The sequence below is a fragment of the Arachis hypogaea genome, chromosome 5 (assembly GCF_003086295.3).
Source record: "Arachis hypogaea cultivar Tifrunner chromosome 5, arahy.Tifrunner.gnm2.J5K5, whole genome shotgun sequence".
NCBI classification, from domain to species: domain Eukaryota; kingdom Viridiplantae; phylum Streptophyta; class Magnoliopsida; order Fabales; family Fabaceae; genus Arachis; species Arachis hypogaea.
This window is the reverse complement of record NC_092040.1, coordinates 102,171,549-102,178,207: the sequence shown is the minus strand read 5'-3', so window position 1 is coordinate 102,178,207 and position 6,659 is coordinate 102,171,549.

The window sequence follows — 6,659 nt, the reverse complement described above, 5'->3', positions numbered from 1 at the left end:
ATGATTGTTGGATCTACTCACCTAGTATGACCAACCTAATGGAATGTGGTTAAAGTTAGCTTTCTTGGGAGGAGTTCAATTTTTTATTGAGGAATTGTTTCCACGGAATTTTATAGAGCAAGTTCAAGTTCCATTCCCTCCATGCTTTTTACGTCTGCCCGAAGATCTTCGATGTGGAGCACATAATGAGATTGAATTATCTCAGTTTAAGTTCAATTTTGCTAAATTTATGACAAACTCGAATATGCAATTTCAGCGATTGGTAATATATTTAAATTTTCTTATTTTAAGCTTTTCGTTATTAGAATAATTTTATTAATCAGATTTTTGCACTTAATAATAAAACTGATGCTGCATGCTCTTAATGTGTTTCCTGATTTATTTCATTTAATTCGTTAAAGCAAATCAATCATAATTAATTAATTATATCAATTAATTAATTTGATTAGATATTTAAATTTCACCATTTATTATAATTTATATGAATTGATTAATTATAATTAATTATATCGATTAATTAATTATATTAATTATTTGATTTGGTTGGAGTAAATATCGAATTATTTAATAAATAATAAATATGATAACGAAATATATAAATTAATTTAATTAGTTTATTTTTCTCAGTACCATCTATTTATACCAGATCAAATATTTTTTACTTATTTGTTTTCTTTTCTCTCTCTCCCTCCTTCCCTCTCTCCCCCCTCTCTCTTGTTTGGGTACAATTTTTATTGTTTAATGAATTTTTGTTTCTTTTATCTTTATTTATACATTTCATTTTTTTATATTCTTTTAAACTTTTTGTTTATTTTAATTGCTTATTATTAGGCGCACACTTTTTTTTATAAATTTTAACTTCTGATTAACGAAAAAAATGTCATTTTTATGTTGTTTTTAAATAATCTTACTATAATTTTGTTTTGTAATGTTCTTGTATGGATACCTGGAGGGAGAGCTCAGCCTCTGGGAGTCGACGCCGAGCTTATTGTTTTTGTGGCCGACCTTCAAGGCTTGCAATAACCCGAGCTTATCTCCAAGAGGATATCCAATTGCATAGAGCTTTTAGCAAGAAACAGGGGGGAGTGTACCTGCAAAGGCACTCCGAAGCTTAAGTTAGTATTGAGAATTCAATGTGTCCTTTAGATGGGAGATCATACCTTTTTGTAGGTGAAAAATGTATGAGTTTGTTATGATTTTCCTTTATTGCCTGTATTAAAGAGTAATAAATAAGGTGAAACGTTTGGTTGGACGTTTCATTTTGTGAATCAATCCGTTAAGTTGAGTTGTAACGTAAGTGGCCGATTTGAATAATGGAAACGCCGATTTAATGCTTAAAATGCCGAACTATAACGTCATCTTTCTGAGTAATGATCTAATTAGTGCCGAGTTATGAGCGATAATGCCGATTTATGATATTGAATTTGTAACAACCAGATCATAGCCCTCAAGCTTGGCCTGAGAAAGTGTTTTAATGAAGCAGATTGAGCTTTTAATGAAGTATAAATCGGTCATTTGAGCTAGTGTATAAGTCGGTATTTGGAGAGTTCGGCAGGTGATCATGCGTTGTAGCCCCCAGTTCAATCTGCTTTGTTAAACAGTTTTTAATGGGTAAGTAGTGCTATAAATAGAGGAGAGAGAAAAATTTAATGCGTGCTGCAGGCTTTGCGTGTTCCCAATGCTTGTGATGGCTTTTGATGTGATTGATTGGGTTGTTTTCGAAAACCGTTTTTAGTGGGAAGTTAATTATTTTTTGGAGTCCAAGCGGTGTCTTGTATTGGGTTCTAAGGTTTTGGCGTATCAGTTGCATTTTAGGAAAAGAAAATGAGCAAAAGAGGTACGTTTTTCTTCTCTTCGTCTTTGTAACTTCTCTTCTTCTTTTTAGTATTGAAATGGGCTTCGAGAAAGATAAGGAAGAAAAAGTTGATTGGTCATATGATTGGGTGGGTGATGATGTGAGAAAACGATGTTCATTGTTCTTGGATGAAGAATCTGTGAAAGAGATAGATAAGAGAAAAATAGCGAGGGGTGGTTCGGGGGTTTTGTTTGAGCTGCGTCCTTGTACGCTTAGCGATCGTGTTTTTCATAGGTTGGAAGGGTTTGAGTTTTTCTACATGTATAGCTGTGTGTTGGAGGAATTGAAGGTGAGATTGCCTTTCAGTGATTTTGAGTGTCAGGTTTTGAGGCAGCTTAACTGTGCACCTTCGCAACTGCACCCTAATGGATGGGCATTTTTGCGGGGTTTTGAAATTTTGATGGATTTTCTGGAGGAGGCTCCTTCTGTGGAGTTGTTCTTTTCTTTATTCCAAGCAAAAGGTGTCTGGAAAGGGGGATGGGTGAATTTGAATAGTTCCCCAAGGTTTGCTATTTTTAAGCTATATAAGTCGTCTGATGAGCGGATAATTTATACGCTTTTTGGCATTGTTTTTATATAGTTTTTAGTAAGTTTGAGCTACTTTTAGGGATGTTTTCATTAGTTTTTATGTTAAATTCACACTTCTGGACTTTACTATGAGTTTGTGTGTTTTTCTGTGATTTCAGGTAAAATTCTGACTGAAATTGAGGGATTTGAGCAAAACTCTGAAGAAGGCTGACAAAAGGACTACTGATGCTGTTGGAATCTGACCTCCCTGCACTCAAAATGGATTTTCTGGAGCTACAGAACTCCAATTGGCGCGCTCTCAACGGCGTTGGAAAGTAGACATCCAGAGCTTTCCAGCAATATATAATAGTCCATACTTTATTCGAAGGATGACGACGTAACTTGGCGTTGAACGCCAAGTACAAGCTGCTGTCTGGAGTTAAACGCCAGAAAAATGTCATGATCCGGAGTTGAACGCCCAAAACACGTCAAAACTCGGAGTTCAACTCCAAGAGAAGCCTCAGCTCGTGGATTGATCAAGCTCAGCCCAAGCATACACCAAGTGGGCCCCGGAAGTGGATTTATGCATCAATTACTTACTCATGTAAACCCTAGGAGCTAGTCTAGTATATATAGGACATTTATCTATTGTATTAGACATCTTTGGTCTCAGTTTTGTTTTATTCTTCATCTTAGGAGACTATTGATCACGTTTTGGGGGCTGGCCATTCGGCCATGCCTGAACCTCTTTTACTTATGTATTTTCAACGGTGGAGTTTCTGCATACCATAGATTAAGGGTGTGGAGCTCTGCTGTACCTCAAGTATTAATGCAATTCCATTGTCTTTTATTCAAATTCTCTTTTATTCTTATTCCAAGATATTCATTCGTACCCAAGAACATGATGAATGTGATGATAAGTAACCCTCATTATCATTCTCACTCATGAACGCACGTGATTGACAACCACTTCCGTTCTACATGCAACAGAGCTTGAATGCGTATCTCTTAGATTCCCCAACAGAATCTTCGTGGTATAAGCTAGATAGATGGCGGCATTTATGAGGATCCGGAAAGTCTCACCTTGTCTGTGGTATTCCGAGTAGGATCCTGGGAATCCAGAAAGTTTAACCTTGTCTGTGGTATTCCGAGTAGGATTCCGGTAATGAATGACTGTGACGTGCTTCAAACTTGCAAGTGCTGGGCGTTAGTGACAGACGCAAAAGAATCAAGGGATTCTATTCCAGTAGGAGCGGGAACCAACCAGTGATTAGCCGTACTGTGACAGAGTGCGTGAGCATTAGTTTTCACTGCGAGGATGGGATGTAGCCATCAACCATGGGTGATGCCTCCAGACGATTAGCCGTGCGAGTGACAGCCGCATAGGATCATTTTCCCGAGAGGATTGAAAGTAGCCACCGCTGATGGTGAACCCCTATAGAAAGCTTGCCATGGACAGGAGTAAGAAAGATTGAGTAGAAGCAGTAGGAGAGCAGGCGTCCTTGGGCCATACAGCATCTCCATTCGCTTATCTGAAATTCCCACCAATGAATCTGCATAAGTCTTCTATCCTTTTTATAATCTATTCTCTTATTTCTATTTTCAAAAACCCATAAACCATTTTAATCTGCCTAACTGAGATTTACAAGGTAACCATAGCTTGCTTCATACCAACAATCTCTGTGGGATCGACCCTTACTCACGTAAGGTTTATTACTTGGACGACCCAGTACACTTGCTGGTCAGTTGAACGGAGTTGTGATAACAACTGGTGCCACAATAATAATTTCATACAACTTAAAGAACAGTGATCACAATTTCGTCCACCATCGTCCTTTAAGGATTTTAAGGAGATGTTCTTGAAGGTTACCAGTGCTGAGGGGCAGTTTCCATTTTATGTTGATGAGCATTTGGGGGAGAGATTTCCACTTTGGTGGTGTTCGGAGCCGCAGAATATTTTAGGGCCGGAGATCATTAGTTCAAGGAATGAGTGTATTATTGAATATTTAGTGGAGGTTATTGATCGGAAAGAATTAATGTCAGTGTTTGATTTGTTGAAGTGGGAGGAAGATAGGCAGGCTGTGGTAGAGTATTTAGGTGAGTTTTGTTTATACTATTTATGTTAGGGGTTTTGAACACTAGTTCTGATGTATATATTTTTTATGATTTCAGGTGGAAAGTATCCAGGGGTGTCGACGTCTACTCTAAGAGCTAGGGTGAAGAACAAGAATGTTGATAGAGAGGGCTCTACTTCTAAAGTAGAGAAAACTGTTGGTGTTGGCGAAGTTAATCAGCCGAAGCCTGGGAGAAGGAAGGTTATTGCGAGGAAGAGGAAGACAAGTGTTGTTGATTTATCGGAAGGTTTCGAGGATGATGGTGGTGAAGTTCCTTTTGAGGAAATTCAGAGTTTCTTTAAAAGCCAAGAGAGATTGCATGATCTAACTGATCAGAGTGATGGGGCATCGTTGTGGGGGAAGGACTATCCCTATATGACTGTTGCCGATGATGTTTGTCAAAATTTGTCTGATGTGACGTTGGCTGAGAAAATTGGCGATGTTGCCATAGATCGGTATATGCAAGTATTTGTATTTTTTGAGGTTACTTTTGGAGTTTGATACATAGTGGGAATACTGAGGGTAGTGTTAATTTATATTGTTTTGCAGGTAATTAGGTTCAAGCTTGCCAGTTTAGGGCGTAGCCGGGAGAAGAAGCATCGAAGGGTTGCCGAGGTTAAGCAAGAACCGAGTTTGAGGGAGGAGCTGGAATTAAAAGGTAAAAAGGTTGCTGAATTGGAGGGTAAAGTATCAGAAATGGAGAAGGAGCTGAAGGAGATTAAGGAGAACTATTCGAAGGAGGTAGAGGATGTTAAGAAGAAAGAAGCCGATCTTGCTAGCAAGAGTGCGGAAGTGATGGAGCTGACGGCGAAGTTAAAGGATGTTGAGAAGTAGAGGGGAACTGAGATTCTGGATTCATTTGTTGAAGGTTTTGAGCGGGCTTGCTAGCAAGCTAAGTTTCTCACTCCTGGTGTTGATTTGTCTTAGATGGATCCGGGGAAGATTGTTCAAGATGGAAACATGGTGGAAGATGATGGTGATGTTGAAGGGGAGGCTGAAAATGTTTGATAAAAAAATGTTTGTAGTTTTTTGGAAACTATGTTGTTTTTTGGCTTTTGGTGTTTTGTAAATTATGTTTTGCCTCTGTGTGTTTCAAAAAATAAGCTTTGACATTTATGCTGTTTCTGGCTGTTTTGACAAGGATACGATATTGGTGTGTGTGTTTTTCTAGTGTTGTGACTGATGGAAATGTGGCAGGATGGCTGAGTAAGTTTATTTTGGATGCCGATTTGTAGGCTTTAGAGTGTTTGTGTTAGTGAGATGCATTAATTTGGTATCGGATTATGATTAAGATAGGATTTTGTATGTATGGTTGGCTACTGACTTAGGTCAGATAATGATATAGTGGTCGTGGTCTGAATTGGGTTTGATATTTGTCTGATATAATGATCGGAATCCGAGGTAGATCGGATATTTCTCTGATATAATGATTGGAATCCGAGGTGGATCGGATTTTTGTCTGATATAATGATCGGAATCCGAGTTGGATCGGATATTTGTCTGATATAATGATCGGAATCCGAGTTGGATCGGATATTTGTCTGATATAATGATCTGAATCCGAGTTGGTTCGGATATTTGTCTGATATAATGATCGGAATCCAAGTTGGATCGGATATTTGTCTGATATAATGATCGGAATCCGAGTAGGATCGGATATTTGTCTGTTTTGGATTATTTTATCCAGATGTTGAAATAATTAGTTTTTGACGAATTGAAAAGTATAGAATGCAAATAATATTGACTGAATAAGGGAATTTATTAATTTAAGACCTTTGAATTTAAAGGCCCAGGTAGGCTAGCCTCGTTAAAACCTCTCCAAGCAAAACCCGTATGGGAAAAATCTTGGTAGTAGGAAAAAGAGTACTTGCCTGTCCCTGGTGTTAGCTGTAATATAACTTTAGAGAAGATACATTCCAGGTGTTAGGGAGATCTGTACCCTCTAATGTTTGTAGGCGATAGGCTCCATTGCCGATTACTTCTATGACTCTGTAAGGGCCCTCCCAATTAGCTGCTAGTTTGCCATGTGGTGGTGGTTTCCTAGCTTGTTCTGTTTTTCTAAGCACAAGGTCGTGGACTTGGAACGATCTTGGTTGAGTTCTTTGGTTATATCTACGTGTAATGCGCTGTTGCATTGCTAAATGTTTGATTGCTGCGGAGGACCGGACTTCTTCAATGAGGTC